Here is an 11387-nt window from a genome sequence, read left to right on the forward strand (position 1 = left end):
TTGCTCACTAATCAAGGATATCCAGTAGTAGCCAACACATGGAAAGTAAGCCACCATTTGAAGCCAACTGCTCTGCAAAAATACATTGACTGTATGAAGAGCATGTTTCTTACGCCAGACATCAGTGCCGTAACTAGACATTTTAGCGCTGTGTGCAAGAAACGGCATTGGAGCCCCCCCCCTTTACGTAAACCGGTGGCAGTGTGCGTCGTAGGCGTGCGCAAAATATATAGGGGCGTGGCTTCACAGAAAAGGGGTGTGGCCAGAAAATAATACCAATTCATATAATGGTGCACAGTAGTCTCCATTATTCAAATTACGCTGCACAGTAGCACCACTACACCAGGTAGAGCCCCTTTTTCACATTACGGCGGACAGATTCCCCTTTTTACACATTACGGCAGACAGCGTCCCCTTTTTACACATTACGGCAGACAGCGTCCCCTTTTTACACATTATGGCAGAAAGCGCCCCCTTTTTACACATTACGGCAAACAGCATCCCCTTTTTTTACACATTACGGCAGACAGAGTTTCCTTTTTACACATTACGGCAGACAGCATCCACTTTTTACATATTACGGCAGACAGCGTCCCCTTTTTTACACATAACGGCAGACAGAGTCCCCTTTTTACACATTACGGCAGACAGCGTCTCCTTTTTACACATTACGGCAGACAGCGTGCCCTTTTTACACATTATGGCAGATAGCGTCCACCTTTTACACGTTACAGCAGGCAGAGTCCCCTTTTTACATGTTATGGCAGGATAGGTCCCCCTTTTACACATTATGACAGGCAGAGTCCCCTTTTAACACGAAGTGTAGTGTAATATAGTGTAGTGCACTGTAGTATAGTGTAGTGTAGTATAGTGTAGTGTACTGTAGTGTAGTGTAGTGTCTGTGTAGGCACTTACATGATGTGTATGTTCTTCCAGCGCTGTTGCCGGCTCCTGACTCCTCCTGACAGACTGTCCACTTCACAGGCAGAGAACTCAGCCGTAGCGCTGCCGGAACCTCAGCAGCAGCGGCGGTTTAAGCTGGACACAGGCGGGTGGGCGGCGGCTTCAGCGGGACACAGGCGGGTGGGCGGCAGCTTCAGCAGCAGGACACAGTCGGACGGGCGGCAGCGGCTTCAGCGGGACGCAGGAGGCGCCACCGTCAGCGAGACACAGGCGGCACCTCCTAAAACAGTGAATCTGCGGCCGTGCGGGTGTGATGCTCGATGGTGCGCCCTCAGTGCATTTGCGCTGTGGGCAAGGCACCATCGGCATACATGTAGTTACAGCTCTGCCAGACATAGATTTCTGCCTAGATTTCAGTACCAGCCATCAAAAGGAGAACCAGGAGCAGTAGAATACGTCAGTTGAGCATCTGCTTTTGTTTCTTCTAAAGTAGAATTTAGGGGGTTACTTTAATTAGCCTAGAATTGCTGTTGCAATGGCGAAGAAACTCAAGCAATAGCAGCTGAATACACCCGAACTCGCCCTGGACTCACATTTTTTTTGTACGCAGTCTTATGCGGCTGAGAACTTAAAACTAGAGATGAGCGGATTCGGTTTTACTCGGTTCTCAAAACCGAATCTTATTGGCTATCCAAAACACGTGACACCCGTGAGCCAATAAGATTCGGTTTTGAGAACCGAGTAAAACCGAGTAAAACCGAATCCGCTCATCTCTACTTAAAACTTTGTTTCGGAGCTGCCGTCAAGTAGGCCTCGTGGCTAATTGAATAGACCCCTTAATGTTAAGGTGTATCACTTATGTGTAATCCTTTAACCCCTTCAGTGGCGGGTTTTTGGAATTTGGTCACACCTCCCAGGGCAGGTTTTTAATTTTTTACGTGTGCATTGCCAGGGGTGTCATGCTTTTTGCCAGCGGTTTTATGCTCTGCCACGGGGAATGCTCATTGCCTAGGGGTAGCTAGTGATAGCCATCGACCATCGATGGTTCAAAATCATTGATGGTTTATGACCGATGTTGAATACTTTTACCATTGATGGGGGAGAACTAGATGGTTCAGTGCTACCGAATTTTTTATTTAATTTATTTTTTCTCAAAGTGTCAGGGCACTGAGCTTAGCTCCGTCCCCTGACAACCACCAAGCCACGCCCCCTAATTTCCATTTGCAAATGTAAAGCAGGGATGACCATCTATGGGTAAAACCATCGATGGATATATTCCAGATGGTTTTACACCATCGAGGTTATCCATCCATCGAGGTTACCCACCGATGGCTATGCCTCGGGTATCATTTGCCCGCCAGCACTGAAATCCTCTCCCCCCTCTCCTCCCTTGTATTCTGCTGGCGGAATTTTGCGGAATGACGTCATGAAGTAATCGCGTCATTCTTCAAAGTTCACCGGCTGAGCGGAGTGTAAGGTGGAGGGAGGGGGAGCAATGGCATGCCCCGGAAAATTTCCGGGGTTGCCAGTCTGCACAGCGCAGCTGGCCCCAGAAATTTTCCAAAACATGCCACTGAAGAGGTTAATCTATGAATATTTCCACTGCTGATCATTTTGACATGGTTGCATGATAGCTAGTATTGGTTATCTTTCTGCAGCTCTTTTTGTCTTTCTCTTCAGAGTGGAAAACTTTGTGTTTTGACTGAGAAAATGGATTATTCCACGACTTACCAGCATTATTGACAATCTACTGGCAAAAAGACAAGAGGCTCAAGTGATGGACATTGCACGGTAAATGCAAAAGGCAATATGAAATCCCTCACCCTTCCACCACAATGTGGGTCAAATTAGAGATGTGCGGCGGGCACTTTTTGTGTTTTGGTTTTGGTTCTAATTCCATTTTCGTGTTTTTGTTTTGGCTTGGTTTTGCCAAAACCACCCTTTCGTGTTTTTGTTTTTGTTTTTGTTTTGGATCTGGATGATTTTTGGGAAAAAACATAAAAACAGCTAAAATCACAGAATTTGGGAGTAAGTTTGCTCCTACGGCATTATTAACCTCAATAACAATAATTTCCACTCATTTCCACTCTATTCTGAACACCTCATAATATTGTTTTTAGGCCAAAAAGTTGCACCGAGGTGGCTGTATGACTAAGATAAGCGACACAAGTGGACAACACAAACACCTGGCCCATCTAGGAGTGGCACTGCAGTGTCAGACAGGATGGCAGATATAAAAAAAAAGGCCCCAAAGAGCACATAATGCAAAGAAGAAAAAGAATTGCAATGAGGTAGTTGTATGACTAAGCCAAGCGACACAGACAATTGACCCATCTAGGCGTGGCACTGCAGTGGCAGACAGCAGGGCAGATATTAAAAAAAAGGCCCCTAACAGCACATGATGCAAAGAAGAAAAAAGGGTCACCGAGGTTGCTGTATAACTAAGCTAAGTGACACAACCACCTGGCCCATCTAGTAGTGTCACGCAGTTGCTGAATGTCGAGAGTGGGCCGCAATTGTTCGGTCCACTGACAGCATCTCCAGCATGCTCCAGTCACTTTTGAAAAAATCTGCAATTGGTGGACTTATACGGCAGTGCCCCAGGACTAATACAGCAGTACCCCTGGACTCATACGGCAGTGTCACACAGGATGACACTTTTCAAAAACTAGGCCCCAAACAGCACCTCATGCAAAGACAAGATGTCGAAGAGGTGCAATGAGGTAGCTGTATGACTAAGCCAAGCGACACAAACAATTCCAACTGGAATTATTGTTATGATGCCAGCACTCTGGTCTGAGGAGATCTTATTGCGAGGACCGGAGCACTGGAACGTAATGCTGGGGAAGGGAGCGGGAATGGAAAATAGCCCCTGGCGCCCTAACTCCGTTGTCTCGCCCGTGCTGTCAGAAATCCCCTGCGAGACTATGGTTGCTTGAGCCCATGGCAGCCGCGTTTGAAGGGCGGATTACGTCTGCCCAACTCCGATGCCCCCCCAGGTCTTAATGAGAGACAAAGGGAAATCCGAGACAGGGTGATAACAAGGGGCCCTCTGACTAAACAACCAGGTCAGGGGCTACAAGCTAATAAAAACTAGAATATGTGCGGGAAAAGGACAACCAAAATATCCACTTGTCCACTTCTCCTACCCGGCACCGCCGAGATCCAGAGAGGACTTGTGGAAGCGGAACCCTCCGCAAATGCTCCAAAGACAAAATATGTAAAGATAAAGCGGCTGAGCCGCAACACACGGCAGAGCCGCAGCTCACGAAACACCACTCGATATTCAAAGGTGATCAGTCAGGACTACTGGGGACCCAACGACTTCCTGGGATGAGATGACAACTCCCGGATACAGGACTTCTGAGGACAGAAATGACCGGATACAGCAGGACAGGAACAGACTCTCAGCAAACCAAAGCAGCATGCAGGAAGCTATTACCGGCGTCTGTGAGAAGCACTGAGAAGGTATTTAGCAGGGAGTCCTCCAATCAGCTGTTCAGAGCCTGATTGGTATTAATGCCGTGCAGCTGCCTTGCTGCACGGCCAGAAGACAAGTGTGTGTGCGTGTGTAACTAGACCCTGCAACGGGGAACGCGGTCCGCCCGTGGCGTCCCCGTTGCTAGGGTCCGTGCGGCTCAGCGCGCCCGGCGTCTAGCGTTGCTAGGAAGCCGGCGGCTGAACACGCACGGCGTCCCTAGTTGCTAGGCGCCGGGCCGCGCGGACATTGCGGACCCCGGCGCCTAACAATTATACGTCCAAATCACTGGAATTAATTGGCAAGATCACTCTAAGTAATAATTATAAATCACTGAAATTAATTGGCAAAATCACTGTAATTATATGTCCAAATCACTGGAATTAAATGGCAAAATCTTGCTATCGCCTGCCTAGTGAAGTGGAATCTAGATGGGATTTGTTACCGGGGACACAATACCTCCAGCAATTGTCTGAATCCCACTGCACTAATGGCGGATACCGGAGGCACGTCTAACACCAACATAAGTGTCAAGGCCTCAGTTATGAGGGCTTCCATCGTCATGTGAAGCTGAACCACTAGCCATGAACATAGGCCAGGGCCTCAACCATTCCTTGCCACTCCGTGTCGTAAATGGCATATTGGCAAGTTTACGTTTCTCCTCAGACGATTTAAATTTCTTTTTTTGGTTATTTTTACTGAACTTTGGCTTTTTGGATTTTACATGCCCTCTACTGTCACATTGGGCATCGGCCTTGGCAGACGACGTTGATGGCATTTCATAGTCTATTACATGGCTAGTGGCAGCAGCTTCAGCACTTGGAGGAAGTAGTTTTTTTGATCTTTCCCAATTTTCTCCTCAAAATTTTGGTCTCCATTATTTTTTTGGAGTTATAAGAGACAATGGCCCTCATTCCGAGTTGTTCGCTCGTTATTTTTCTTCGCATCGGTGTGATTTTCCGCTAACTGCGCATGCGCAATGTTCGCACTGCGGCTGCGTCAAGTAAATTTGCTAAGAAGTTTGGTATTTTACTCACGGCATTGCAAGGTTTTTTCTGCGTTCTGGTGATCGGAGTGTGATTGACAGGAAGTGGGTGTTTCTGGGCCTATGGCCCTCATTCCGAGTTGTTCGCTCGCAAGCTGCTTTTAGCAGCATTGCACACGCTAAGCCGCCGCCTACTGGGAGTTAATCTTAGCTTAGCAGAATTGTGAACGAAAGATTCTCAAAATTGCGAATAGAAATTTCTAAGCAGTTTCTGAGTAGCTCGACACTTACTCTGCCACTGCGATCAGTTTAGTCAGTTTCGTTCCTGGTTTGACATCACAAACACACCCAGCGTTCGCCAAGACACTCCCCTGTTTCTCCAGCCACTCCCGCGTTTTTCCCAGAAACTGCAGCGTTTTTACACACACTCCCATAAAACGGCCAGTTTTCGCCCAGAAACACCCACTTCCTGTCAATCACACTACGATCACCAGAACGAAGAAAAAACCTCGTAATGCCGTGAGTAAAATACCAAACTTCTTAGCAAATTTACTTGGCGCAGCCGCAGTGCGAACATTGCGCATGCGCAGTTAGCGGAAAATCGCTGCGATGCGAAGAAAATTAACGAGCGAACAACTCGGAATGAGGGCCTATATGCGTCACAGGAATGACTGGAATTACTGATGACACAGGACACTACTAGGGTGGTCTTCTGTATGCCGACTGATGGGATCCCGGCGCACAGTATACCGGCGCCGAGATCCCGACAGCCGGAATACCAACACTTATTCTCCCTCGTGGGGGTCCACGACCCCCCTGGAGGGAGAATAAAATAGTGCCCGTACCGTGCCCGCAAGGGGCTCATTTGTGCTCGCCACACTGTCGGTAAGCCAGTGGTCGGGCTCCCAGCGCCGGTATGCTGGTCGCCGGGAGCCCGACCGCCGGCATATCGTAGTGAACCCCACCACCAATGGTCTGATGCAGCCTAACAGGTTGTTATAATTGTTATACTACAGCAGTAGATATATAGCAGCAGCGTATATCGCCACTGGAATTACTGATGACACAGGACACACTACCACTGGTCTGATGCAGCCCAACAGCTTTTTAATAATAATATAATTGTAATTTGTTATACTGCAGCAGTGGATATATATATATAGCAGCAGCGTATATCGTCACTGGAATTACTGATGACACAGGACACACACTACCACTGGTCTGATACAGCCCAACAGCTTTTTAATAATAATATAATTGTCATTTGTTATACTGCAGCAGTGGAATTACTGCTGACACAGGACACTGGATATATGGCAGCATAGAACACCAACACTGTGATTGCCTGGACTGATGCAGCACAATACACTGAGTGACTACACTGGACCGGTCAGCACAACGGGTGTAGTATGGTATGCCAGGGCTCGGGCTCCCGGCGACCAGCATACCGGCGCCGGGAGCCTGACCGCCGGCATACCGAAAGCGTGGCGAGCGCTAAGGAACCCCTTGCGGGCTTGATGCACTCGCCACGCTATTTTATTCTCCCTCCAGGGGGGACCCCCACGAGGTAGAATAGCTGTCGGTATGCCGTGTGTCGGGATTCCGGCGCTGGTATACTGTGCGCTGGGATCCAGACATTCGGCATACTGAAGACCACCCCTGCACAACACAGCCCCACTTTACAGCTACATTGGATATATGGCAGCAGAGAACACCAACACTGTGACTGATGCAGCCCAACAGCTTTTTAATAATAATATAATTGTCATTTGTTATACTGCAGCAGTGGATATATATAGCAGCAGCGTATATCGTCACTGGAATTACTGATGACACAGGACACTGGATATATGGCAGCAGAGAACAACACTGTGACTGCCTGGACTGATGCAGCACAATACACTGAGCGGCTACACTGGACCAGAGCCGGATAAAGGTGGGGTTTCGGGGATAAGTACCCCGGGCCCCTCAATTTGAAAGGGGCCCCCACCGCCAGCTACAGATCGGATCTCTGTTACAGATCTGATCTGCAGTGCTGAGCTCCCCACTGACTGCTGTCACAGCTGCTGGCGTCGCAGAGCTTTGCTGGGCTGCCGAGAGACAGCTCAGCTGTCCAATGGTACGTGCAGCTCACTCTCAGCGGGCACCATCCACACAGCCCTGATGATGCCCAACATCGTTGGCTAGGTGGATTGCATTGGCCACGCCCCCTCCATCCACGGACCCCGGAAGCAGACTCTGGCACAGGGGGAACAGGCACCCGCTCCCCACACTGGGAACCCTGCCGGCTCTTGCGTCCTCCACTCACCCTGCAAGCGGCCTCAGTCTGGGGCTATCCTCACCCATGACTCTTCTGGCAAAGTGTCTGACTGACCTCCCATCTGACTGCGGAGGTTCTCTTCCCGCCTCTACCGCTGGGACTGGAACAGACAGATGCGGAGCGCCCCACTGAGAGACCTGTGTCACTGTAAGTACTTACCTGACCCTGGATGGGGGGGGGGGGGGGGGTGACAGGGGAAACCTCAGTCTCAGTGCTGGTGCTGCCTCTCTTTCCATATGATCCTGGGACTTGTGGCACCACAAACCTGGAACTCCTCCATGTACTTCCTGTCACTTGTACCCCATGCACCTCACTTTGTCAGCCTGCCCTGGACATTCTGTCCCTGACCCCAGTGTGTCTACCTCCAAGTTCTCGTAATTGTACCCTAGTGGCACCTTGGGAGTACCCCCAGGCAGGGCCGGTGCTAGGGTGTTCGGCGCCCTCCAGCAAACTGTACATTTTGCGCCCTCCAACAGCCGCATCATAGTCATTGGCCCAAATTTATTAAGCCTTAAAAGGTGATAATGTGGAGACGGCTAAAGAACCAGCCAATCAGCTTCCTAATTGAGATGTTACAGGCTGTGTTTGAAAAATTAGAGTTAAGAGCTGGTTGTCTGGTACTTTATCACTCTTTATCTATCTCCACATAATCACTTTTAAGGCTTAAAACATTTCGGCCTATTAAAATGTGAAAAGAGTGATTGGGTGATGGGGAGAGGGTGAGAGTCAGTGTGTGACAGAGAGACGATGACAGGAGAGAGAAGGTGACAGGTATAAGATTAGAGTCAGTGGGTGACAGGAGAGTCAGTGGGTAACAAGAGAGAAGTGACATGGAGGGGGTAGCGGCAGGGAGCAGTGGGAGATGGGCACAGAGTGACGCTGGGAGAGGCAATGGATGCCAGTGAGAGGCGAAGGTGACAATGAGAGGTAGAGAGTGACCAGCAGAGGGTGAAAAGAGAGGGTGAGAGGGTGAGAGTTAGTGGGTGACAGGAGAGAGAGGTGACAGGAAAACGGTGAGAATCAATGGGTAACAGGAGAGATAGGTGATGGGGAGGCAGTGACGTGCAGAGAGGTGAGGCAGGAGGGCAGAGCCTTTCCTGTCATACTAACGTATAAGACAAAGGTTTGACTATACAAAGTACATGAAAAATACAAATATAAGAAATATCTTTTTGTATTATTCTAAGAATTTAGACAGTGCCTCTCCTGCTTACCTTATCTGCACATCTCTGATCAAAACTCACCAAATTTCCAGCAGTATATATTGCTGCTCCCGTGTATAATACCCTTTGGCTCATATATTCTGTGTAAACCTTGCTCTGGTACTCAGGGGTGTTTCTATAGAGGAGGGGGCCCGTGTACACCTCCGGGTGGGCCCCCTCCTCTGAACGGCGCTGTAAACTCTGGCATTGTGCTGGAGTCTACTTTCCCTCGTCAATGCTGCGCCCGCCACTGGACTCCAGTAAGGTAAGTATTTAAATGGGTGCAGTGTGTGTGGTGTGGGCCCCCCCTGGACTCAGGGGCCCATGTGCACCGCACACATTGCACCCATTATAGAAACGCCAATGCTGGTACTAGCTAGTGCCCCCTGAGCCATTTATCTCACCACACGTCCACGTACGGGTGTCAGATTACACACACGAATATCATACCAGCCCCCCTTCCCGCCCACACGAACAGGATACTACCCCCCCTCCCCAGACACATGAATAGGATATTACACCCCCCCTCCCCAGACACATGAATAGGATATTACACCCCCCCTCCCCAGACACATGAATAGGATATTACACCCCCCCTCCCCAGACACATGAATAGGATATTACACCCCCCCTCCCTCCCCAGACACACGAACAGGATACTACCCCCCCTCCCTCCCCAGACACACGAATAGGATATTACACCCCCCCTCCCTCCCCAGACACACGAATAGGATATTACACCCCCCCTCCCTCCCCAGACACACGAATAGGATATTACACCCCCCCTCCCTCCCCAGACACACGAATAGGATATTACACCCCCCCTCCCTCCCCAGACACACGAATAGGATATTACACCCCCCCTCCCTCGACACACGAATAGGATATTACACCCCCCCTCCCTCCCCAGACACACGAATAGGATATTACACCCCCCCTCCCTCCCCAGACACACGAATAGGATATTACACCCCCCCTCCCTCCCCAGACACACGAATAGGATATTACACCCCCCCGTCCCCAGACACATGAATAGGATATTACACCCCCCCCCCGTCCCCAGACACATGAATAGGATATTACACCCCCCCCCCCGTCCCCAGACACACAAATAGGATACTACCCCCCCTCCCTCCCCAGACACATGAATAGGATATTACCCCCCCCCCCCCATCCCCAGACACACAAATAGGATACTACCCCCCCTCCCTCCCCAGACACATGAATAGGATATTACACCCCCCCCCCCCCCCCCGTCCCCAGACACACAAATAGGATACTACCCCCCCTCCCTCCCCAGACACATGAATAGGATATTAAACCCCCCCGTCCCCAGACACACAAATAGGATACTACCCCCCCTCCCTCCCCAGACACATGAATAGGATATTACACCCCCCCCCCGTCCCCAGACACACAAATAGGATACTACCACCCCCCCCCCAGACACATGAATAGGATACTACACCCCCCCGTCCCCCAGACACACAAATAGGATACTACCACCCCACCCCCCCAGACACATGAATAGGATACTACACCCCCCTGTCCCCAGACACACAAATAGGATACTACCACAACCCCCCCAGACACATGAATAGGGTACCCCCCCTCTGTTTATCTGCAGCAGAAGTTACCTGTCTCAGCTCTTCTGTGGCTTGTTGCTAGAGATACAGGCTGCTACAGGCTGGCTGCTCCTTTTCTCATGATGACAGCTTGCCTTGCTCCTCCAGACAGTGCACACTGCACAGTCACATGTACATCATGTGACTTCCTGTGTCCCCTCTCTGAATCCAGCACTGACGGGAGGAGAGAGAGGGGGGCGGTGCTGAAGACTGCCGAGTCTTCGGTGAAGCAGGGGAGAGAAGAGAGGAGTTTGGGGAGGCGACGTTGCTGCCTGTGTTCCAGCAGACATGAGCAGAGAGGAGGAGCAAGGAGGAGAGAGGGTGGGAGCCTGACTCACAGGAGGAGATCACGCTGAGTGACAGAAGAGCTTCTGTTCACACTTGCGGCGCCGCTGCCTGTCACAGTGTGACAGGTGGTGCGGCAGCCAGCAGAAACACGGCGCATCAGCAAGGTAGCAGAGTGGGGAGAGCGCCTCTCCAGAGTGGCGCCTCCCTGCTTTGCAGACCTTGCTGAGCGGGTAGCGCCGGCTCTGCCCCCAGGACAAGGGGTCTGCACTTTATTTCTACAACTTTCTTTCCTTAGTCAAAGGGGCAAGTGAGCTCTGAAAAGTGTCAGCATGTGTATGTTTTAGCACTTTCTTCATTAGAAATGTCTCTTGAGTGCCGCAGTTTATTTCCAGGGATTGTGTGTGTGTGTGTGTGTGTGTGTGTGTGTGTGTGTGTGTGTGTGTGTGTGTGTGTGTGTGTGTGTGTGTGCACTGCATTCCTCACTGTTAGTAATATTATGGTTTTAATTTTAGACCTGAGGGCCCCCCTGCCTTAAGTACCCCAGGCCCCCGAAGTCTTAATCCAGTTCTGCACTGCACTGGTCTGC

The 11387-nt window shown here is 50.3% G+C and overlaps 1 protein-coding gene across 1 annotated transcript in view; it reads right to left on the reverse strand.

Moving 5' to 3' along the window:
• NF1 (neurofibromin 1) overlaps positions 1-10710 on the reverse strand; it is a 738710-nt gene extending 728000 nt beyond the window's left edge. The window contains exon 1 of the mRNA XM_063953658.1: positions 10526-10710. The gene's annotated coding sequence lies outside the window, so the exon portion shown is untranslated. The remainder of the gene's footprint in view (positions 1-10525) is intronic.
• Between the last annotated feature and the right edge of the window lie 677 nt (positions 10711-11387).

Source organism: Pseudophryne corroboree, chromosome 2, assembly GCF_028390025.1.
Source record: "Pseudophryne corroboree isolate aPseCor3 chromosome 2, aPseCor3.hap2, whole genome shotgun sequence".
Classification (NCBI taxonomy): domain Eukaryota; kingdom Metazoa; phylum Chordata; class Amphibia; order Anura; family Myobatrachidae; genus Pseudophryne; species Pseudophryne corroboree.